General features: G+C 49.0%; 4 non-coding genes across 4 annotated transcripts; all 4 read left to right on the forward strand.

Moving 5' to 3' along the window:
- The first annotated feature begins 10,727 nt into the window (after window positions 1–10,727).
- On the forward strand, window positions 10,728–10,800 carry trnak-uuu (transfer RNA lysine (anticodon UUU)). The gene has a single exon. It is a non-coding gene; the product is annotated as a tRNA-Lys (tRNA).
- Window positions 10,801–13,786: 2,986 nt separating this feature from the next.
- Window positions 13,787–13,859, forward strand: trnak-uuu (transfer RNA lysine (anticodon UUU)). Its single transcript has one exon. It is a non-coding gene; the product is annotated as a tRNA-Lys (tRNA).
- A 2,283-nt stretch (window positions 13,860–16,142) lies between these two features.
- On the forward strand, window positions 16,143–16,216 carry trnak-uuu (transfer RNA lysine (anticodon UUU)). The gene has a single exon. It is a non-coding gene; the product is annotated as a tRNA-Lys (tRNA).
- Window positions 16,217–22,742: 6,526 nt separating this feature from the next.
- trnak-uuu (transfer RNA lysine (anticodon UUU)) lies at window positions 22,743–22,822 on the forward strand. The gene has a single exon. It is a non-coding gene; the product is annotated as a tRNA-Lys (tRNA).
- Window positions 22,823–24,346: the final 1,524 nt, after the last annotated feature.

Below are 24,346 nucleotides of genomic sequence, written 5' to 3' on the forward strand. Positions count from 1 at the left end.
CACATGTCAAAACCAATTTCTTACAGGGGTTGTACAGGGTCAACAGCTTATTAGAACGAAGCAGGTTCCGTGCCCGATTGAAAGCCCGTTCCTGACAGTCCCCCCCCAAAACCAATCGCAACCCTTACGCAGGAGCACGTGTAGCGGCTCCAACAATGTGCTAAGTTTGGCAGAAAGTTCCCGAAATAGTTCAAGAGTCCCAGAAATGAACGCAACTCCGATGTGTTGCCGGGCCTGGACGCACGACGAATCGCCTTCGTTTTGGATTCGGTAGGCCGGATCCCATCTGCGGCAACCCTCCTGCACAAAAACTCGACCTTTGGGGCAAAAACACACACTTGGACTTCTTTAGTCGCAGGCCTACCCAGTCCAGTCGGCGTTGCACCTCCTCCAGGTTGTGGAGGTATTCCTCGGTGTCTCGACCCGTGATAAGGATATCGTCCTGAAATACGATTGTTCCAGGGATGGATTTGAGCAGGCTTTCCATGTTCCTTTGAAAGATAACGGCCGCTGATCGAATGCCAAACGGACACCTGTTGTAGACAAACAACCCCTTGTGCGTGGTGATGGTGGTCAGTAGCTTGGATTCTTCAGCCAGTTCCTGGGTCATGTAGGCTGAAGTGAGGTCCAACTTGGTGAACAGCTTGCTGCCTGCCAGCGTGGCAAAAAGATCCTCCGCTCTCAGAAGCGGGTATTGGTCTTGTAGTGACACTCGGTTGATGGTGACCTTGTAGTCGCCACAGATCCTGACCGAGCCATCCGTTTTTAGGACAGGGACGATGGGGCTTGCCCAGTCGCTGAATTAAACGGGCGAACTTATGCCCTCTCTTAGCAACCTATCCAACTCACTCTCAATTTTCTCCCGCATCACATACGGCACAGCTCTGGCTTTGTGGTGCACTGGTCTGGCGTCCGGGGTCAAGCGTATCATTACTTTGGTACCTTTGAAAGTCCCGACACCAGGTTGAAATAGTGACTCACATTTCTGTAGGATCTGTGAGCATGAACTTCGCTCCACAGATGAAATGGCATGCACATCCCTCCATTTCCAGTTCATCTCGGCTAGCCAGCTCCTCCCCAAAAGCGCGGAACCATTTCCCGGGACAATCCAGAGTGGCAGTCGGTTCTCTGATCCATTAGGTGTGACCACCAACATTGCACTGCCTAGCACTGGGATGATCTCTTTGGTGTACGTCCGTAATTGCGTGTCAATGCGTTCTAGTTTGGGTCTGCTAGCTCTGAGTGGCCATAGTTTCTCGAATTGTTGGACACTCATAAGTGACTGGCTGGCCCCTGTGCCCAGCTCCATGCATACCGGGATGCCGTTTAATAGGACTTTCATCATCATAGGTGGCGTTTTTGTATATGAGCTGTGGATGTTTGCCACATGAACCCGCTGAACTTCAGCGCCCATTGCTTTGTCCCAAGCATCAACCTGCCTCGCAGACCTGTCTTGTGGTTCATCTGCCTCGTAAATTAGCCTCGCTGCGGGCTTCCTGCACATTCTGGCTAAATGTCCACTGAAGTGACAATTTCTGCAGATGAATTGTTGAAACCTACAGGTTTTTGCAGCATGTCTGCTCCCGCACCTCCAGCATGAGCTGAGATTGTTGTGAACAAAAGAGCTGTTACCAGGCATTCCTCTCTGATTGTCTCTTTGATTACTCTAGGGCACTCTGTTTGTGGGTGTCAATGGCCCCATCCCGGGACGCATTGTCCACCGTGATGGCATAAATGTCCGTTCAACCTGCCATTGTCTCTGTTGAGGACCCACTCTAGAGTCTGTTATTGCCTGGGTGGTGTCGAATTGCCCTTTTCTGCCTGCGGGGTTCTGAGTCGTGTTTACATTGTTAACTCCCTGATCCATCGCCATGTTGGAAGCAGAATTGCGCACGTATATTATCTTGGTTTCCTCCTCCCCCGCCATGAAGATCTGAGCCATCAACGCCGCCATTCCCAAGGTCAAGTCCTTGGTCTCAATTAGCTTTCTGAAAATCCCGGCATGACCAATGCCCTCAATAAAGAAATCCCTTAACATCTCCCCCCTGCAGGCGTCTGTGAACTTACAGAAGCTGGCCAAGCGCCGAAGGTCCGCAACGAAGTCCGGTATGCTCTGTCCTTCCCGACGTCGGTGTGTATAGAATCGGTGTCGGGCCATGTGTATACTGCTCGCCGGTTTGAGGTGCTCACCGACCAGTTTGCTGAGCTCTTCAAAGGTTTTGTGCGCTGGCTTCTCGGGTGCAAGCTGGTCTTTCATCAGCGCGTACGTCTTAGGTCCACAGCTGGTCAGTAGATGCGCCCTTCGCTTGTCAGCCGCTGCATCTCCCAGCCAGTCCTTCGTGACAAAGCTCTGCTGGAGCCTCTCAACGAAATCGTCCCAGTCCTCACCAACATAGTTCCTCTGTGCTACCGGTGGCCATTCTCGTGAGTCATTGATTCCCGTTTCTCGTCGCCAAATGTAATGTCCTTACACACTACTATAAATTCACACAAGGCTCATTCTGCAGACAAGGTCACTCTGTGACCTGAACCTTTAATCACAGGAGTGATGACCCTGCGTGGGACCTCCCTTTATAAACCTGAATGACCAGATGAAGAGTGTCTCCCACAAGTTCACCCCCTGTGGTCAAGGTGTGCATTTCTTCGGTGTATAAGTATGCAGTGTTGTTACATGAAGCTTACAGTTACATGAAGATTACATACATGACAGGTCAGGTGGGCAGATCAGTGGCAAATGGAATTTAATTCAGAGAAGTTTGAGGTAATGCACTTTGGGAGGGCTAATAAGGAATGGTTATACACATTAAGTAGTCGGCCACTTAAGAGTGTAGATGAACCAAAGGTACTTTGCAGTGCTTGTCCACGGATCCCTGAAAGTAGCAGGCCAGGTGGATAAAGTGGTTAAGAAGGCAAACGGATTGGTCGATGCATAGAATACAAGAGCAGGGAGGTTAAGCTTAAATTGCATAATACATTGGTTAGACAACAGCTGGAATACTGCGTGCAGTTCTGGTCACCGTATTATAGGTAGAACATGATTGCACGAGAGGGTGCAGAGGAGATTTACTAGGATGCTGCCTGGAATGGAGAATCTTAGTTATGAGGACAGATTGGATAGGCTAGGTTTGTTCTCATTGGAACAGAGGAGGTTGAGAGGAGACCTCATTGAGGTGTACAAAACATTGAGGGGCCTGGACATAGTGGATGGCAAGGGCCTATTTTCTTTGCTGGAGGGGTCTATTATGAGGGGGCATAGTTTTAAGGTGGTTGATGTAAGGTTTAGAGGGAGGGCTTCTTTATGCAGAAGGTTGTGGGGATCTGGAACTCATTGCCTGGAAGAGTGGTGGATGCAGAAACACTCACCACATTTAAAAGATTGTTTAAAAGTGCCGTAACAGGCAGGGTTTATGGACCTAGTGCTCGTAATTGGGATTAGACTTGGTAACCTCTTCTTGGCCGGCGAAGATATGATGGTCAGTGCTGCAGGGAATCGAATATGGCCAGGGTGATCGCTTGGACTAGTGTCGATCGCCTGGATGGGTCGGAGATGAATTTTCCCAGTTTTTTTCCCCCCAAATTGGCCTGGGTTTTTATCTGGTCTTTGCCTCTCCCAGGTGATCCCATGGCTCCAGTTGGGGTGGAGTGTAGAATGTTTCAGTGCAAGGGGTGTCACAGTTGTGTGGGGAGGACTGGTTGGGCTGGGTGCTCTTTACCTTTCTGCCATTGTTCATTGTTTATAGGTTTATCTGTAATCTACAGGGCTGTTGACCGAGGGCCGTGCGGCTCTTTGTCGTCCGGCTCGGACACGATGGGCCGAAATGGCCTCCTTCTTCACTGTAAATTTAGATTTTTCCATGTTTCTATGTTCCTCTAATTCTGCCCTCCCAAGCATCCCTGATTATAATCACTCAACCATTGGTGGCCGTGCTTTCTGTTGCCTGGGCCATAAACTCTGGAATTACCTCCCTAAACCTCTCCGTCTCTCTACCTCTCTTTCATCCTTTACGACGCTCCATAAAACCTACCTCTTTGATCAAACTTTTGGTCACCTGCGCTAATTTCTACTTATGCGGCTCGGTGTCAAATTTTTTAACTCATAATACTCTTGTGAAGTGCCTTCGGGCGTTTCACTAAGCTAAAGGCAGTATATAAATACAATTTGTTGTTGTTGTAGTGACCCCGCCAGAGAAAGCTGGTGTGCAGAGCTGTCCCTGGGGCGGTGAGGGAAGGAATGATTGCATGAGGCAAGTGTGATTGGTTTTATTGTCCATTGTTTTGCGATTGACCTTTATTTGGGGTCAGTCATTTATCGGGAATGTTTTTTGTGTTTTTTGTTGTGATTCTTTGTTGCAGGGAGGACTGTGTTCGGGTTCTCCGGAGCCGGCTCTTTAGCTGGGGATATTCAGCTGCTCCCCCGGCCTAGCGCCCTAAGATAAGTGAGGAACGCCTCCCTTGGTGCTCCGCTGCACCATCAGGGCCCAGCGGCTGAATCTGTTGGCTGCCGACGCAAACCGTTTCCCGTCACTAAATTTATCCCCGCCCGACATTACCGCCTCCAAAAATCCTCAACCCAATTTCCAGCCCTTGGTGTGGGTGGGTGGGGGGGGGGGGGCGGGGGGGGCGGTGTGTGGGGGGGGAGGGGGGGGAGGGAGGCGGAGCATTGCCAGGGCGGAGGTGCCGGGTGGCCAATGGTGGGGGAGGTGGGGGGGTGGGGGGGACGGATGTTGGAGGTCAGAGGTCAGGTGATAAACACACCAGGAATGCGTCCAACGAGAGTTGGGAACACTGCGTGTCTCGAGCGCCCGCATAGGTTGCTTACCGGCTTCTAAACACAACGTGGAATGGTACGCGCATGGGGCCCCTCCCCCAACAACGTCAGAGGAACCATCGGTTGGCAAACCACAACTTTGATGGAACCTGGCCGGGAGATGGTCAGGGAGAAGCTGCGTTAGGGAGGCAGGCAAGAGGCGGGCATTTATATATGAAATGCTCCCTCACTGCTCCGAGAAAGGAAACCAGCCTCACTGTGCACTGACACTGGGAGAAGCAGCAACCACTTTGAAAGCAGTAACCTCCGACCCTCAGCACTCAGACCTGTTCATATGGTCGAGGGAGGAATTATGAGCCACAACACCCAGGACCTGGAAAGCTCAGTCGGTATAGCATCAGATTTTTAATCTGAGGGTTCAGGTTTCAAGTCCCTGTTGGGGCGTTGCAATTTAGGGGATGCCGTACCATTGTGGTTTTGTTACTCATCGGCAGGCCACTGCAGGGAGCAGCGCGTGCTGTTGTCGGAGTGTGACGGCTGGGAAGCCAGGTCGCTGATTCCATTGCGGGCAGTCTCATGGATGTATGCTTGAGTTTACTAACCACCAGGTGGTGCCACTGTCGGAGGTCATTGGGCTGTGTGTGCGGCCCAGGTATAAAAGGCCAGCCATCTTGTAATGTGATCACTTTGGGCCCTAATAAAGTAGAGCCAGGATTGTACCTGTTCTGAGTATGTAGGGTTGATTTATTGCATGCACAACATTTGGCGACGAGGTAACAAGAACCTTCGCATGTAAAAGTGAACACAATTGGAATTGTGTAGGGAGAGGATTGGGCAAACTTTGTCGCCCGCTTGATCAAGTACTTCGTGGCCAATGAAATGGAGAAGAGGCAGCCGCAGTTTGGCGCTTGGAGGTCCTCCTCACGATTTATGATTCGAAAATCTATGGACTCATAAAGAATCTCCTCTCGCCCTTAAGTCCAACGGACAAAAACTGTGAAACATTGTGCACTCTGGTATGTGACCATCTCAAACCAGATGAAGGCATCATCATCTCATGATATCGATTCTATACGCACGTTCATTCTGAGGGCCAGGATATATCGGAATTTGTTGCTGACCTAAGACGCCTAGCTGGACCGTGTAATTTTGAAACTGCGTCGGCAGACATGCTTCTTTGTAATCGGCATCAACCACGAGATGATCCTGCGTAAGCTACTGGCAGCGGAGACGCTGGATTTGAGCAAGGCCATCATGATTGCCCAATCATGCATGATGACGGACAAAAGCTTAAAGCAGACATCATTGAAAAATCAGAACTCGGCAAGTACTGTAAACAAGTTTATATCGTCGTTTGGCAGAGCTGCATATGGCAGGGCCTACCCGACTGTGTACGCAAAACCTGTGGCTGCTCAATGTCCGCCAGCGGGAATGAATCCGGTATCACCGTGTTGGCTTTGTGGTGGAAATCATCGGCATCATCAGTGTCAGTTTAAACAGTATATTTGTAAAGGCTGTTTGAGAGTGGGGCATCTCCAGCGCATGTGTCCGCAACTGAGCAAGCGTGCTGCGACACACCACGTGGAGGATGATGACCAGTCTAACGCGGATCTGGATATGCAATCCAAGATACCAGAGGAGGAAGTATATGGATTGTATTCGTTCCTAGCAAGGAGCCAACTGATAATGATTAATGTAAAACTTAATTGTGTGCCGATATCGATGGAATTGGACACGGCTGCAAGTCAATCAATAATGAGCCAGAGGACATTCGACAGGCTGTGGGATACTAAGGCTGTGAGGCCTAAACTGAGTCCAGGCAATGCCAAGTTGTGTACGTACACTAAAGAATTCAGAACGGTGATTGGCAGTGCAGTAACCAAGGTGTCATATGATGGAGTGGTTCACGATTTACCGTTATGGATTGTTCCAGGCAATGGTCCAAAGCTGTTCGGCAGAAACTGGTTAGAAAAAATCAAATGGAACTGGAACGAGATCAAAGCGTTGTCATCGGAGGATGATACTCCATGTGCTCAAGTGCTGAGCAAGTTCCCCTCGCTGTTTGAACCAGACATCGGCAATTTCACGGGAGCCAAGGTACAGGTCCACGTGGACTCAGATGTAAGACCCGTCCATCATAAAGCTCGGGCAGTTCCTTACATGATGAGGGAGAAGGTCAAAATCGAACTGGACAGATTCCAGCGTGAAGGGTTCATATCACCGGTCGAATTTAACGAATGGGTCAGCCCCATTGTTCCCGTGTTGAAAAGTGATGGCACTGTCCGGATTTGTGGAATCTACAAGGTTACGATCAACCGAGTTTTGAAACAAGATCAATACCCGTTACCGAAAGCTGATGGCCTGTTTGCAATGCTAGCCGTGGGGAAGTCGTTCACAAAACTGGATCTGACGTCGGCCTACATGACACAGGAGCTGGTCGACACGTCAAAGAAACTTACGTACATCAACCCTCATAAAGGACTGTTTATCTACAACATGCCCTTTTGGAATTCGCTCAGCTGCAGCCAAATTTCAGAGGAACATGGAGAGTCTACTGAAGTCCGTCCCCAGAACTGTCGTGTTCCAAGATGACATACTTGTCACAAGTTGTGACTCTGCGAACATCTGAACAACCTGGAAGAGGTTCGACATCGCCTGGACAAAGTGGGACTCAGACTGAAACGCTCGAAATGTGTCTTCATGGCACCGGAAGTCGAATTCCTGGGGAGGAAAATTGCTGCTGACGGTATCAGGCCCACGGAGTCGAAAACCAAGCCCATGAAAAATGCACCCAAGCCTCAGAATGTGACGGAGCTGCGTTCGTTCCTTGGTCTACTCAACTACTTCGGTAATTTTATATCTAGATTGAGCACCTTATTAGAGCCACTGCACATGCTGCAAAGAAAAGGCGACAACTGGGTTTGGGGTGCGTCTCAAGATAGAGCTTTTGCGAAAGCTACTAGTCTGCTTTTCTCTAAGAAACTGCTGGTACATTATGACCCATGTAAACGTTTAGTATTGGCCTGTGATGCTTCGATGGAATTGGTTGCGTACTCCAACAAGCTAATGAGTCGGGCAAATTACAACCTGTTGCATACGCTTCAAAAAGTTTGTCCAAGGTGGAAAGAGCCTACAGCATGGTAGAGAAACGAACACTAGCCTGTGTGTATGGGGTTAAAAAGATGCATCAGTACCTGTTTGGTCTTCGGTTTGAACTGGAAACAGATCACAAGCCACTCATTTTATTGTTTTCAGAAAAAAAAGGTATCAAAACCAATGCATTGTCCTGCATCCAGAGGTGGGCGCTGACATTATCTGTCGATGATTATGTCATTCCCCATAGACCTGGCACTGAGAATTGTGCCGATGCAATGAGCCGTCTGCCATTGCCCACACCAGAGGTGGAAACGCCACAACCAGCAGACCTACTGTTAGTTATGGATGCTTTTGAAAGTGAAGGAACCCCTGTCACGGCTCAATAATTTAAGACCTGGATCAGCCAGGACCCGATATTATTGGTTGTGAAATGTTGTATCCTTAGTGGTGATTGGTCTGCCATACCCAAGCAAATGTGTGGGGAGACTAAACCTTACATCCGACGCAAAGCCGAATTATCCATTCAAACAGATTGTATACTGTGTGGTAATCGTGTTGTTATGCTCAAGAAAGGCAGAGAGAACTTTGTGTATGATCTACATAGCACGCATCCCGGTATTGTCATGATGAAAGCCATTGCCAGGTCTCATGTATGGTGGCCTGGAATTGACTCTGATCTGGAATCATATGTGCATCAGTGCAACACCTGCATACAGCTTAGTAAAGCACCAGCGGAATCGCTGCTAAGTCTGTGGTCGTGGCCATCTAAACCATGGTCCAGAATCCATATCAACTTTATTAGGTTTCCTGGGAAAGATGTTCTTAGTTGTGCTGGATGCCTATTCCAAGTGGATAGAGTGTAGAATCATGTCATCCAGCACATCCACACATTGAGAGCCTTCGTGTCATGTTTGCATGGTCTGCCTGATATCATTTTAAGCGACAACGGATCTTGCTTCACCAGTATGGAGTTTCAAGAGTTGATGAAACTCAATGGTATCAAACATGTGAGGTCAGCACTATTCAAACCCGCATCCAATGGACAAGCAGAGCGTGCGGTCCAAACCATCAAGCAGAGTATTGAAACGTGTAACTCAAGATTCACTGCAAACTCGCTTGTCACGCTATTGCTTAGTTACAGGACAAGACCCCATACCCATATGCTTTACGGGTCTCGTCTGCTGAACTATTGATGAAGAGAGGTCTCAAGACCAGGCTCTCTCTTGTCCACCTTGACATGAATAATCGTGTTGAATATAGACATCAAAGTCAGCAAGGGTATCATGATCAAGCTACTGTGTCACGCGACATTTCGATCAATGATCCTGTGTATGTACTGAATTATGGTCAAGGTCCCAAATGGATCGCCGATACTGTTACGGCCAAGGAGGGAAACAGAGTGTTTATCGTTAAGCTCAATAATGGGCAGACATGCAGGAAACATGTCGATCAGATAAAGCTGCGGCTCAAGGATGAACTGGAACAGTTTGAGGAAGACACAATCAGTGACCAACCAACCTACCCTCAGTTATCAGAGGACTCCGCCGTCATCAATGAATCTGGACTTTCAATCCCTGACATGGTCAATGAATCTGGACTTTCAATCCCTGACGTGGCCATTGCCACTCCCATCAGATCGGCTACCCAGCCCCCAGTCATAACAGACTCAGAACGCTCACCCAAGGCTGGAGTTGAACTGAGACATTCAACTCGGGAGCGGGAAGCGCCGGACCGTCTCAATTTGTTAAAAGACAATTACTAATATCTTAAAGGGGGATATTGTCATGTACGTATGGTTGGTTTACTAGCCACAAGTGGTGCCACTGTCGGAGGTCATTGGGCTGTACGCATGTGTGTGTGGCCAAGGTATAAAAGGCCAGCCATCTTGTAATGTGAACACTTTGGGCCCTAATAAAGTAGAGCCAGGTTTGTACCTGTTCGGAGTTTACAGTATTCAGTCTATAGAGTTATTGCATACACAACAGGCAGTCACAGCAGGAGGGGCAAAGGAGCGGCAAGAGTACGTAGAGGGATGTGATCGGGGCCCAGGGGAGGCGTGTGTGTTTGGGGCCCAGAAGAGGCGAGGGCCCAGGGGCAGCACAGCCAGCCCTCACTGCGATATGTGTGCACGCTAGGTCTGTGCAGCAGAGCTGGTCTCCAGTTGTCTTGGATAATCCTTGCCACTGGACCAAGACTGAGCTCTGTCAAGCCCGTGGGTAGCTGGTGTGCAACGGCCACCACATTGTCCCGACGCTAAATTTATCCCCTGCCCAAAATTACAGACTCTAAAAACCCTCAACCGAATTTCCAGCCCTTGGTGAGGGGTGGCGGGGGTGGGGGAGGAGCAGTGGTTGGGGGGTGGGGAAGGAGGCGGTGCGTTGCAAAGGCGGAGATGTTGGCCAGCCAATGGCGGGGTGCGGAAGCATGGGCTGGGCGGCGCGGGGCGGTTAGAGGTCAGAGGTCAGGTGGTAAACACTCCAGGAATGCGTCCAACCAGAGTTGGGAACACTGCGTGTCTGGAGCTCCCGCGCAGGCTGCTCACCGGCTTCTAAACACAACGTGGAATGGACCGTGCGTGGGGCCCCTCCCACAACAACGTCAGAGGGAACATCGGTTGGCAAACCACAACTTTGATGGAGCCTGGCCGGGAGATGGTCAGAGAGAAGCTGGGTTAGGGAGGCAGGCAAGAGGCTGGCGTTTATATATAAAACACCCCCTCACAGCTCCGAGAAAGGAAACCAGCCTCACTGTGCACTGACACTGGGAGAAGCAGCAACCAACTTGCAGGCAGTAACCTCCGACCCTCAGCACTCAGACCTGTTCATATGGCCGAGGGAGCAATTGTGGGTCAAGCCAGCCCAGGGCCCGGATAGCTCAGTCAGTAGAGCATCAAACTTTTAATGTGAGGGTCCAGGGTTCAAGTCCCTGTTTGGGTGTTACAATTTTGGGGATACAGTAATATAGTGGTTATGTTACTGGACACGTAATCTGGAGGCCTGAATTAATAATATCAGATCAGTCAGGATCTTACTGAATGGCGGAGCAGGCTCGAGGGGCCAAAGAGCCTATTTCTTGGGGACACTGGGGGAAAACCCTGCTCTTCTTTGATTCTGTCAGGAAATCTCACTCATCCACCTGAGATAGCAGACGGGGCCTCGGTTTAACGTCTCATCCAAAAGACGGCACCGTGGCAGTGCTGCACTCCCTCAGTAACGCACTCCCTCCGTGTCCTAACTTGCACCAAGTCCCGCTCACCCATCACCCCTGTGCTCGCTGACCGACATTGGCTCCCTGTTAAGCAAAGTCTCGATTTCAAAATTCTCATCCTTGTTTACAAATCCCTCCATGGCCTCCCCCCTCCCTATCTCTGTAATCTCCTCCAGCCTCACAACCACCCGAGATGTCTGCACTCCCTGAACATAGGGAGCATGATTAAGAAGTTTGCAGATTACACTAAAATTGTCTGTGTGGTTGATAATGAAGAGGAAAGTCATGGGCTGCAGGAGGATATCGATCTACTGGTCAGGTGGGCAGAGGAGTGGCAAATGGAATTTAATTCAGAGAAATGTGAGCTCATGCACTTTGGGAAGGCTAATAAGGAAAGGATATACACATTAAGTGGAAGGCCACTTAATACTGTAGATGAACAAAGGGACCTTGGAGTGCTTGTCCACAGATCCCTGAAAGTAGCAAGCCCGGTGGATAAAGTGGTTAAGAAGGCATATGGAATGCTTGCCTTTATTGGCCGATGCATAGAATATAAGAGCAGGGAGGTTATGCTTAAATTGTATAATACATTGGTTAGGACACAGCTGGAATACTGCGTGCAGTTCTGGTCGCCGTATTATAGGAAGAATGTGGTTGCACTAGAGAGGGCGCAGAGGAGATTTATTAGGATGCTGCCTGGAATGGAGAATCTTAGTTATGAGGACAGATTGGATAGGCTGGGTTTGTTCTCATTGGAACACAGGAGGTTGAGAGGAGCCTCATTGAGGTGTACAGAATATTGAGGGGCCTGTATATAGTGGATGGCAAGGGCCTATTTCCATTGCTGGAGGGATCTGTTATGAGGGGGCATAGTTTTAAGGTGGTTGCTGGAAGGGTCAGAGGCGATTTGAGGGGGGGCTTCTTTACACAGAGGGTTGTGGAGTTCTGGAACTCACTTCCTGGAAGAGTGGTGGATGCAGAAACCCTCATCACATTTAAAAGATGGGCACTTAAAGTGCCGTAACCTGCAGGGTTACGGACCGAGAGCTGGTAATTGGGATTAGACTGGATGACCTATTGTTGGCTGGCGCAGATATGATGGTAAGTACTGCAGGGAATCGAATACGGCCAGAGTGATCTCCTGGACTAGTTTCGATCACCTGGATGGGTCGTAGAGGAATTTTCCCAGATTTTCTTTCCCCCAAATTGGCCTGGGTTTTTAATCTGGTTTTTGCCTCTCCCAGGAGATCAAATGGTTCTGGTTGGGGTGGAATGTAGAATGTTTCAGTGTAAGGGGTGTCGCAGTTGTGTGGGGTGGACTGGTTGGGCTGGGTGCTCTTTACCTTTCTGCCATTGTTCATTGTTTATAGGTTTATATGTAACCTTCAGGGCTGCTGACCGAGGGCCGTGCGGCTCTTTGTCGGCCGGCGCGGACACAATGGCTTCCTTCTGCGCTGTAAATTTCTATGTTTCTATGTTTCTATGTTCTTCTAATTCGAACCTCCCGAGCATCCCTGATTATAATCGCTCTGCCATCGGTGGCCGTGCCTTCTGTTGCTTGGGCCCCAAGCTCTGGAATCCCTCCCTAAACCTCTTGATCTCTCTTTCCTCATTTAAGATCCTCCTTAAAACCTATCTCTTTGACAAAGCTTTTGGACACCTGCGCAAATTTGTACTTATACGTCTCGGTGTCAAATTTCTAAACTCATACTACTCCTGTGAAGCTCCTTGGGCCGTTTCACTACGTTAAAGGCGCTATATAAATACAAGTTGTTGTTGTTGTAGTGACCCCGCCAGAGAAAGCTGGTGTGCAGAGCTGTCCCTGGGGCGGTGAGGGAAGGAATGATTGCATGAGGCAAGTGTGATTGGTTTTATTGTCCATTGTTTTGCGATTGACCTTTATTTGGTGTCAGTAATTAATCGGGAACGTTTTTGGTGTTTTTTGTGTTTTTTGTTGCAGGGAGGCCTGTGTTCGGGTTCTCCAGAGCCGGCTCTTTAGCTGGGGATATTCAGTTGCTCCCCCAGCCTAGCGCCCCAAGATAAGTGAGGAACATCTCCCTTGGCGCTCCGCTCCACCGTCAGGGCCCAACGGCTGAATCTGTTGTCTGCCAATGCAAACCGTTTCCCCGCGCTAAATTTATCCCCCACCTGACATTACCGCCTCCAAAAACCCTCAACCCAATTTCCAGAGCTTGGTGTGTGTGTGTGGGGGGCGGGGGGAGGGGGGAAGGCGGAGCGTTGCAAGGACGGAGGTGTCGGGCGGCCAATGGCGGGGGTGCGGGAGCGTGGGGGGGGGGCGGTTGGAGGTCAGGGGTCAGGTGATAAACGCTCCAGGAATGCGTCCAACGAGAGTTGGGAAGACTGCGTGTCTGGAGCTCCCGCGCAGGTTGCTCACCGGCTTCTCAACACAACGTGGAATGGGCTGTACATGGGACCCCTCCCCTGACAACGTCAGAGGGAACATCGGTTGGCAAACCACAACTTTGATGGAACCTGGCCGGGAGATGGTCAGAGAGAAGCTGGGTTAGGGAGGCAGGCAAGAGGCTGGCGTTTATATATAAAACACCCCCTCACAGCTCCGAGAAAGGAAACCAGCCTCACTGTGCACTGACACTGGGAGAAGCAGCAACCACTTTGCAGGCAGTAACCTCTGACCCTCTACACTCGGACTTGTCCATATGTTCGAGGGAGGAATTGTGGGCTATGCAATCTAGGGCCTGGATAGTTCAGTCGGTAGAGCATCAGACTTTTAATCTAAGGGTCCCGGGTTCAAGTCCCTGTTCGGGCATTACAATTTTGGGGATATGGTAGCATAGTGGTTCTGTTCCTGGATACGTCATCTGGATTAATAATATCAGATCAGCCATGATTTTATTGAATGGCGGAGCAGGCTCGAATGGCAGACTCTTGTTCCTATTTTTTATGACATTGGGGGAATACCCTGCCCTTCTTTGATTGTGTCAGGAAATCTCACACATCCACCTGAGATAGCAGACGGGGCCTCGGTTTAAGGTCTCAGCCATAAGACGGCACCGTGGCAGTGCTGCACTCCGTTAGTAATGCACTCCCTCCTTTTCCTAACTGGCACCAAGTCCCGCACACCCATCACCCCTGTGCTCGCTGACCGACATTGGCTCCCGGTTAAACAACATCTCGATTTTAAAATTCTCATCCTAGTTTACAAATCCCTCCATGGCCTCGCCCCTCCCTATCTCTGTAATCTCCTCCAGCCTCACAACCACCCAAGATGTCTGCGCTCCTGAAAAGAGGGAGTATGATCAAGAAGTTTGCAGATGACACTAAAATTGGCTGTGTGGTTGATAATGAAGAGGAAAGTCATGGGCTGCAGGAGGATATCAATCTACTGGTCAGGTGGGCAGAGTAGTGGCAAATGCAATTCAATTCAGAGAAGTTTGAGGTAATGCACTTTGAGAGGGCTAATAAAGAAAGGGTATACACATTCAGCGGTAATCCACTTAATAGTGTAGATGAACAAAGGGACCTTGGAGTGCTTGTCCACGGATCCCTGAAAGTAGCAGGCCAGGTGGATAAGGTGGTTAAGAAGGCATATGGAATGCTTGCCTTTATTGGCTGAGGCATAGAATATAAAAGCAGGGAGGTTATGCTTACATTGTATAATACATTGGTTAGGCCACAGCTGGAGTATTGCGTGCAGTTCTGGTCGCCGTATTATAGGAAGAACGTGATTGCACTAGAGATGGTGCAGAGGAGATTTACTAGGATGCTGCCTGGAATGGAGAATCTTAGTTATGAGGACAGATTGGATAGGTTGGGTTTGTTCTCATTGCAACAGAGGAGGTTGAGAGGAGACCTCATTGAGGTGTACAAAATATTGAGGGGCCTGTATATAGTGGATGGCAAAGGCCTATTTCCATTGCTGGAGGGGTCTATAATGAGGGGGCATAGTTTTAAGGTGGTTGCTGGAAGGTTCAGAGGGGATTTGAGGGGGTCTTCTTTACGCAGAGCATTGTGGGGATCTGGAACTCATTTCCAGGAAGAGTGGTGGATGCAGAAGCCCTCACCACATTTAAAAGCTATTTGAATGGGCACTTAAAGTGCCATAACCTGCAGGGTTACGGACCTAGAGCTGGTAATTGGGATTAGACTGGGTAACCTCTTCTTGGCCATTGCAGAAATGACGGTAAGTACTGCAGGGAATCGAATACGGCCAGGGTGATCTCCTGGACTAGTTTCAATCACCTGGATGGGTCGGAGAGGAATTTTCACAGTTTTTTCCCCCCAAATTGGCCTGTGTTTTTATCTGGTCTTTGCCTCTCCCAGGAGATCACATGGCTCCGGTTGAGGTGGAGTGTAGAATGTTTCAGTGTAAGGGGTGTCGCAGTTGTGTGGGGTGGACTGGTTGGGCTGGGTGCTCTTTACCTTTCCGCCATTGTTCATTGTTCATAGGTTTATCTGTAATCTTCAGGGGTGCTGACCGAGGGCCGTGCGGCTCTTTGTCGGCCGGAGCGGACACGATGGGCCGAAATAGCCTTCATCTGCGCTGTAAATTTCTATGTTTTTTTGTTTCTCTGTTCTTCTAATTCTGCCCTCCCGAGCATCCCTGATGATAATCACTCAACCATTGGTGGCCGTGCCTTCTGTTGCCTGGGCCATAAACTCTGGAATTACCTCACTAAACCTCTCCGTCTCTCTACCTCTCTTTTCTCCTTTACAACGCTCCGTAAAACCTCCCTCTTTGACCAAGCTTTTGGTCACCTGCGCTAATTTCTACTTATGCGGCTCGGTGGCAAATTTTTTAACTCATAATACTCCTGTGAAGCTCCTTGGGATGTTTCACTACGCTAAAGGCGCTATATAAATATAAATTGTTGTAGTGACCCCACCAGAGAAAGCTGGTGTGCAGAGCTGTTCCGGTGGCGGTGAGGGAAGGAATGATTGCATGAGTCCATCATTCCGAGACAGGAAACCAGCCTCACTGTGCACTGACACTGGGACAAGCAGCAAGCACTTTGCAGGCAGTAACCTCCGACCCTCAGCACTCGGATCTGTTCATATGGTCGAGGGAGGAATTGTGGGCCTGGGCAACCAGAGCCCAGATAGCTCAGTTGGTAGAGCATCAGATTTTTAATCTGAGGGTCCAGGGTTCAAGTCTCTGTTTGGCTGTTACAATTTTGGGGATACAGTAACATCGTGGTTATGTTCGTGGACATGTTATCTGGAGGCCCGGATTAACAATATTAGATTAGCCATGATCTTATTGAATGGGAGTGCTGGCTCGAGGCGCTGAATGGCCGACTCCTGCTTGTAATTCTTATGATACCAGGGGAACACCCTGCTTTTCTTTGATTGTGTCAGAAAATCTCATACGCCCAACTGAGAGAGCAGACGGGGCCTCGGTTTAACATCTCATCCAAAAGACGGCACAGCGGCAGTGCGGCACTCCCCTGGTAACGCACTCCCTCCGTGTCCTAACTCGCACCAAGTTCCCGCTCACCCATCACCCCCTCTGCTCGCTGACCTACATTGGTTTCCAGTTAAGCAAAGCCTCAGTTTCAAATTTCTCACCCTTGTTTATAAATCACTCCATGGCCTCGCCCCTCCCTATCTCTGTAATCTCCTCCAGCTCCATTAATTCTGCCCTCCTGAGCATCCCTGATTATAATTGCTCAACCATTGGTGGCCATGCCTTCAGTTGCCTGGGCCCTAAGCTCTGGAACTCCATCCCTTAACCTCTCGACCTCTCCACTGCTCTTTCCTTTGTTAAGACGCTCCTTAAAACCTACCCCTTTGACCAAGCTTTTGGTCACCTGTGCTAATTTCTACTTATGCGGCTCGGTGTCAAATTTTTTAACTCTTAATTCTCCTGTGAAGCTCCTTGGGTCGTTTCACTATGCTAAAGGCGCAATATGAATACAAATTGCAGTGAGCACATATTAAGTGAGCGCTGAGTCGGGAGCAGCGTGAGTTCGTTGGTGAGGCCTATAAAAGGCCGCGAGGTCGGGAGGTGCGTCGCTGAGTCGGGAGCAGCGTCGGAGGTGCGTGGAGAGGCGGAGCTTGTGCAGCTACAGGGAGAAGGCAAAAAAGAAGTAGAAAGAAACAGAAAGGTGACGTCACAGTCAAGGGAGTAAGTGATTGGCTGGTGATTGGTGAGTAGTTTTTTTTTTCTCTTCTATAACAGTGAGTAAACTTTAGCATTGTTGTTGCCAATTTAAATGTATCAAAGGGTTAAGTCATGGCAGGAGAGCTCGGTCATGTGATATGCTCCTCCTGTACCATGTGGGAACTCAGGGACGACTCCAGTGTTCCTGACGACTACGTGTACGGGAAGTGTATCCGTCTCCAGTTCCTGATGATCCGCGTTGCGGAATTGGAGCTGAGGGTGGATTTACTCTGGAGCATCCACGATGCTGAGAATGACGTGAGTAGCACGTGTAGCGAGTTGGTCTTACCGCAGGTGAAGGGTCCACAGCCAGATAGGGAGTGGAAGACCAGCAGGAAGAGCAGTGCAAGGAAGGTAGTGCAGGGGTCCCCTGTGGTCATCCCCCTGCAAAACAGAGTTTTGAGTACTGTTGAGGGGGATGACTCATCAGGGGAGGGCAGCAGCAGCCAAGTTCATGGCACCGTGGCTGGCTCTGCTGCACAGGAGGGCAGGAAAAAGAGTGGGAGAGCAATAGTGATAGGGGATTCAATGGTAAGGGGAATAGATAGGCGTTTCTGCGGCCAGAGCCGAGACTCCAGGATGGTATGTTGCCTCCCTGGTGCAAGGGTCAAGGATGTCTCGGAGCGGGTGCGGGACATTCTGAAAAGGGAGGGTGAACAGCCAGTTGCCGTGGTGCACATTGGTACCAACGATATAGGTAAAAAAAGGGATGAGGTCCTATGAGACGAATTTAAGGAGCTAGGAGCTAAATTAAAACATAGGACCTCAAAAGTAGTAATCTCAGGATTGCTACCAATGCCACGTGCTAGTCAGAGTAGAAATCGCAGGATAGCTCAGATGAATACGTGGCTTGAGCAGTGGTGCAGCAGGGAGGGATTCAAATTCCTGGGGCATTGGAACCGGTTCTGGGGGAGGTGGGACCAGTACAAACCGGACGGTCTGCACCTGGGCAGGACCGGAACCAATGTCCTAGCGGGAGTATTTGCTAGTGCTGTTAGGGGGGAGTTAAACTAATATGGCAGGGGGATGGGAACCAATGCAGGGAGACAGAGGGAAACAAAATGGAGAAAGAAGCAAAAGACAGAAAGGAGATGAGTAAAAGTGGAGGGCAGAGAAACCCAAGGCAAAAAACAAAAAGGGCCACTGTACAGCAAAATTCTAAAGGGTCAAAGTGTAATAAAAAGGCAAGCATGAAAGCTCGGTGCCTCAAAGCGAGGAGTATTCGGAACCCAGGAGAGAGCTCTGAGCTAGTTAGAGCGGGTGAGAGCTCAGATGAACAGGACCCGAAGAAAGAATGCAAAAGGCAGGAGGCAACAGAGCAGAGTAGCACTGGGGTAAGTGTAAACCACAAGGTGATAGGAAGGGACAATATGTATGAATATAAAGGGGCTGCAGGAGGGGTCAAAACTAAAAATCATGGTTGAAAAACTAGTATTAAAACACTTTACCTAAACGCACGCAGCATTCGAAATAAAGTAAATGAGTTGACGGCACAAATCATTAGAAATGGGTATGATTTGGTGGCCGTTACAGAAACGTGGTTGCAGGGGGGCCAAGACTGGAAATTAAACATACAGGGGTATCTGACAATTCGGAAAGATAGACAAGAAGGGAAAGGAGGTGGGGAGCTCTGTTAATAAAGGATGATATCAGGGCAGTTGTGAGAAACGATATTGGCTCTAATGAAAAAAATGTTGAATCGTTGTGGGTGGAGATTAGAGATAGTAAGGGGAAAAAGTCACTGGTGGGCGTAGTTTATAGGTCCCCAAATAATAACTTCATGGTGGGGCGGACAATAATCAAGGGAATAATGGAGGCATGTAAAAAAGGAACGGCAGTAATCATGGGGGATTTTATCCTACATATCGATTGGTCAAATCAAATCGCACGGGGTAGCCTTGAGGAAGAATTCATAGAATGCATACGGGAATGTTTCTTAGAACAGTATGTTACAGAACCTACAAGAGAGCAAGCCATCTTAGATCTGGTCCTGTGTAATGAGACAGGCATAATAAACGATCTCCTAGTAAAAGATCCTCTCGGAATGAGTGATCACAGTATGGTTGAATTTGTAATACAGATTGAGGGTGAGGAAGTAGTGTCTCAAACGAGCGTACTATGCTTAAACAAAGGGGACTACAGTGGGATGAGGGCAGAGTTGGCTAAAGTAGACTGGGAACACAGACTAAACGGTGGCACAATTGATCAACAGTGGAGGACTTTTAAGGAGCTCTTTCATAGTGCTCAACAAAAATATATTCCAGTGAAAAAGAAGGGCGGTAAGAGAAGGGATAACCAGCCGTGGATAACCAAGGAAATAAAGGAGAGTATCAAATTAAAAACCAATGTGTATAAGGTGGCCAAGGTTAGTGGGAAACTAGAAGATTGGGAAAATTTTATGACTAAGAAAGCAATAAAGAAGGGGAAGATAGATTACGAAAGTAAACTTGCGCAAAACATAAAAACAGATAGTAAAAGCTTTTACCGATATATAAAACGGAAGAGAGTGACGAAAGTAAATGTTGGTCCCTTAGAAGATGAGAAGGGGGATTTAATAATGGGAAATGTGGAAATGGCTGAAACCTTAAACAATTATTTTGCTTCGGTCTTCACAGTGGAAGACACAGAAACCATGCCAGAAATTGCTGGTCACGGGAATGTGGGAAGGGAGGACCTTGAGATAATCACTATCACTAGGAAGGTAGTGCTGGACAGGCTAATGGGACTCAAGGTAGACAAGTCCCCTGGTCCTGATGAAATGCATCCCAGGGTATTAAAAGAGATGGCGGAAGTTATAGCAGATGCATTCGTTATAATTTACCAAAATTCTCTGGACTCTGGGGAGGTACCAGTGGATTGGAAAGCAGCTAATGTAATGCCTCTGTTTAAAAAAGGGGGCAGACAAAAGGCAGGTAACTATAGGCCGGTTAGTTTAACATCTGTAGTGGAGAAAATGCTTGAAGCTATCATTAAGGAAGAAATAGCGGGACATCTGGATAGGAATAGTGCAATCAAGCAGACGCAACATGGATTCATGAAGGGGAAATCATGTTTAACTAATTTACTGGAATTCTTTGAGGATATAATGAGCATGGTGGATAAAGGTGTACCGATGGATGTGGTGTATTTAGATTTCCAAAAGGCATTCGATAAGGTGCCACACAAAAGGTTACTGCAGAAGATAAAGGTACGCGGAATCAGAGGAAATGTATTAGCATGGATAGAGAATTGGCTGGCTAACAGAAAGCAGAGAGTCGGGATAAATGGGTCCTTTTTGGGTTGGAAATCGGTGGTTAGTGGTGTGCCACAGGGATCGTGGCTGGGACCACAACTGTTTACAATATACATTGATGACCTGGAAGAGGGGACAGAGTGTAGTGTAACAAAATTTGCACATGACACAAAGATTAGTGGGAAAGCGGGTTGTGTAGAGGACAGAGAGAGGCTGCAAAGAGATTTAGATAGGTTAAGCGAATAGGCTAAGGTTTGGCAGATGGAATACAATGTCGGAAAATGTGAGGTCATCCACCTTGGAAAAAAAAACAGTAAAAGGGAATATTATTTGAATGGGGAGAAATTACAACATGCTGCGGTGCAGAGGGACCTGGGGATCCTTGTGCGTGAATCCCAAAAAGTTAGTTTGCAGGTGCAGCAGGTAATCAGGAAGGCAAATGGAATGTTGGCCTTCATTGGGAGAGGGATGGAGTGCAAAAGCAGGGAGGTCCTGCTGCAATTGTTTAGAGTATTGGTGAGGCCGCACCTGGAGTACTGCGTGCAGTTTTGGTCACCTTACTTAAGGAAGGATATACTAGCTTTGGAGGGGGTACAGAGACGATTCACTAGGCTGATTCCAGAGATGAGGGGGTTACCTTATGATGATAGATTGAGTAGACTGGGTCTTTACTCGTTGAAGTTCAGAAGGATGAGGGGTGATCTTACAGAAACAGTTAAAATAATGAAAGGGATAGACAAGATAGAGGCAGAGAGGTTGTTTCCACTGGTCAGGGAGACTCGAACTAACGGGCACAGCCTCAAAATACGGGGGAGCCAATTTAAAACCGAGTTGAGAAGCCATTTCTTCTCCCAGAGGGTTGTGAATCTGAGGAATTCTCTGCCCAAGGAAGCAGTTGAGGCTAGCTCATTGAATGTATTCAAATCACCGATAGATAGATTTTTAACCAATGAAGGAATTAAGGGTTACGGGGAGTGGGCGGGTAAGTGGAGCTGAGTCCACAGCCAGATCAGCCATGATCTTGTTGAATGGCGGAGCAGGCTCGAGGGGCTAGATGGCCTACTCCTGTTCCTAATTCTTATCTTGTTATGTTCTTATGTTCTAAATTGTTGTTGTAGTGACCCCGCCAGAGAAAGCTGGTGTGCAGAGCTGTCCCGGCGGCGGTGAGGGAAGGAATGATTGCATGAGACAAGTATGATTGGTTTTATTGTCCATTGTTTTGCGATTGACCTTTATTTGGGGTCAGTAATTTATCGGGAATGTTTTTTGTGTTTTTTTGTTGTGATTTTTTGTTGCAGGGAGGCCTGTGTTCGGTTTCTCCGGAGCTGGCTCTTTAGCTGGGGATATTCAGTTGCTCCCCCGGCCTTGCGCCCTAAGATAAGTGAGGAACGTCTCCCTTGGCGCTCCGCTCCACCGTCAGGGCCCAGCGGCTGGATCTGTTGGCTGCCGACGCAAACCGTTTCCCCGCGCTAAATTTATCCCGCACCTGACATTACCGCCTCTAAAAACTGTACGTGGTCAGTCTACGATTATTTCCCTTGGGTTTTCGAGGCCTCGCCGTAGGGTCCAAATACGTAAGGGTTTTTACTTGGCAGTGACCGGTGCCAAATCGCCCCTGCCTTGCTTGCTGTGTCACGGGCTGGTTTTCCGCAGAGACCGGTGCCAATAGATCTCTCACATTTGAATCTGTTGGCTGCTGACGTTTCCTGGCGCTAAATTTATTCCCCACCAGACATTACCGCCTCTAAAAACCCTCAACCCAATTTCCAGCCCTTGGTGTGGCGGGCGGGGGGGCTGTGGCGGGGGGGGAGGAAGGCGGAGCGTTGCAAGGGCGGAGATGTCGGGCGGCCAATGGCAGGGTGCAGAAGCAGGGGGGAGGGGGGGTGGCGGGGCGATTGGAGGTCAGAGGTCAGGTGAAGAACGCTACAGGAATGCGTCCAATGAGAGTTGGGAACACTGCGTGTCTGGAGCTCCCGCGCAGTCCGCTCACCGGCTTCTAAACACAACGTGGAATGGGCCGCGCGTGGGGCCCCTCCCCCCAACAACGTCAGAGGGAACATCGGTTGGCAAACCACAACATTGATGAAGCCTGGTCGGGAGATGGTCAGAGAGAAGCTGGATTAGGGAGGCAGGCAAGAGGCTGGCGTTTATATATAAAACACCCCCTCACAGCTCCGAGAAAGGAAACCAGCCTCACTGACACTGGGAGAATCAGCAAACACTTTGCAGGCAGTAACCTCCGACCCTCAGCACTCAGACCTGTTCATATGGCCGAGGAAGGAATTGGGCCCAAAGCAGCCCCTGGACGAGATAGCTCAGTTGGTAGAGCATCAGACTTTTAATCTGAGGGTCCAGGGTTGTAGTCCCTGTTTGGGCGTTACAGTTTTGTGGATCTTTTTGAATGGCGGAGCAGACTCGAGGGGCCAAATGGCTGACTCCTGCTCCTATTTCCTATGAGACCGGGGGAGCTCCCTGCTCTTCTTTGGTTGTGTCAGGAAATCTCATACATCCACCTGAGAGAGCAGATGGGACCTCTGACAGAATTATAGAAGTTTACATCATGGAACCATTTCGGCCCATTGTATCCACGCCGACTGACCAAGAGCTATCCGGTCTAATCCTACTTTCCAGCTCTTGGTCCGTAGCCCTGCAGGTTACAGCACTTCGGGCTCAATTTTCCTTAATGCCGTGTTTTGGCGTGCTTGAAGAGTTACGCCTGTTTTTTTGGCAAAAAAAACGTTAACGTTTCTCCGGTCTAATTTTTGAAATTGGTGCTACACAGCCTGTCCTTCAGCTTTGGGGGGCTGGAGCCTAATATCTGTGCCGATAAAACGATGCCCACACTTCTGCGCATGCGGGGAAAAAAAAGCTGGAGTACTGCGTGCAGTTCTGGTCGCCGTATTATAGGAAGGACATGATTGCATTAGGGAGTGTGCAGAGGAGATTTACTAGGATGCTGCCTGGAATGGAGAATCTTAGTTATGAGGACAGATTGGATAGGCTGGGTTTGTTCTCATTGGAACAGAGGAGGTTGAGAGGAGACCTCATTGAGGTGTACAAAATATTGAGGGGCCTGGACATAGTGGATAGCAAGGGCCTATTTATATTGCGGGAGGGGTCTATTACGAGGGGGCATAGTTTTAAGGTGGTTGGTGGAAGGTTTAGTGGGGATTTGAGGGGGGGCTTCTTTGCGCAGAGGGTTGTGGGGGTCTGGAACTCACTTCCAGGAAGAGTGGTGGATGCAGAAACCCTCACCACTTTTAAAAGGTGCTTGGTGGGCACTTAAAGTGCCGTAACCTGCAGGGTTACGGACCTAGAGCTGGTAATTGGGATTTTGTAGATATGATGGTAAGTACTTCAGGGAATCGAATACGGTCAGGGTGATCTCCTGGACTAGTTTTGATCGCTTCGATGGGTCAGAGAGGAATTTTCCCAGATTTTTTCCCCCATTTGGCCTGGGTTTTTACTTGTTTTTTGGCCTCTCCCAGGAGTTCACATGCTCCAGTTGGGGTGGAATGTAGAATGTTTCAGTGTAAGGGGTGTCTCAGTTGTGTGGGGCGGGCTGGTTGGGCTGGGTGCTCTTTACCTTTCCGCCATTGTTCATTGTTTATAGATTTATATGTAACCTTCAGGGCTGCTGACCGAGGGCCGTGTGGCTCTTTGTCGGCCGGCGCGGACACAATGGGCCGAAATGGCCTCCTTCTGCGATGTAGATTTCAATGTTTCTATGACGCTTTTTACGTGATTTGTACGGGCGCGCATGTCCTGTACAGTTCCCGGTCTGCATTCGGCCTTTTTTTAAAGAGCCAGTTGTGTGTGAGAACCTTTATTCTGAGTGGAACAAAATCAGAGCTGTACAATGCACCGCGGCTCAGGGACCAAGCATTTCTCACAGGATGTA

This window comes from Pristiophorus japonicus, chromosome 1 (genome assembly GCF_044704955.1).
Source record: "Pristiophorus japonicus isolate sPriJap1 chromosome 1, sPriJap1.hap1, whole genome shotgun sequence".
Classification (NCBI taxonomy): domain Eukaryota; kingdom Metazoa; phylum Chordata; class Chondrichthyes; family Pristiophoridae; genus Pristiophorus; species Pristiophorus japonicus.